Below are 714 nucleotides of genomic sequence, written 5' to 3'. Positions count from 1 at the left end.
TTAAGTTCACCCCAATTGGTCCTCTCCATCTAGGAGGGACCCAACACTATCATCCATCGAAGAAAAGAGAGAAGAAAGGGAAACAGTGTGATTTCAATGGAGAACAACTAGAACAGCGAAATCCCTAGAAATGATAAAAATGGTAAGGCGGAAAATAAAGAGAGAGGAATTACTTTTGAAGAAGAAGCGGCAGTAAAATCGAAGAGAGAGCATGGCGACATATGGGCAACTCCGACATCTATCGATGTGACTGAAGGGCTCCCGAATGACGAAAATCAACGTTTTGTTCTATCCCATTACCGGATTTAGGATTCAACAAATCTCATAATTTAAACTGGTTATTTATTTAAAGTGCCCTCTACAAGGAAAAGACCGGGTCATGGCTACCATTAAAATTAATAGGTATGTGTTATGAAATAACTTATAATTTATAGTATCGAGAAATTTAAATAAGAGTAGAATTTAATATCCGTAGGAAGCAAATAACACTAGTATAAGGGAGAGAGTTTATTATAAGGAAGAAGAAGAAGATGTAATGGTTCTTTGATTATAAATTCTTGTTCTTGTTTATGGTGTACAAAAGAGTGAGATGAGTGATGGTATTTATAGTGAACAACAATACATAAAATAACAAAGATAGTGCTTAATTTGGTAAATGAGTGGGTGATCATAGTGTTTGATGAGTAGATGATCATAGTGCTTGAGTTGGTAAAG

This window comes from Brassica oleracea, chromosome C3, assembly GCF_000695525.1.
Source record: "Brassica oleracea var. oleracea cultivar TO1000 chromosome C3, BOL, whole genome shotgun sequence".
Classification (NCBI taxonomy): domain Eukaryota; kingdom Viridiplantae; phylum Streptophyta; class Magnoliopsida; order Brassicales; family Brassicaceae; genus Brassica; species Brassica oleracea.
The sequence above is the reverse complement of the archived record's forward strand: the minus strand, read 5'-3'. Positions refer to the sequence as shown.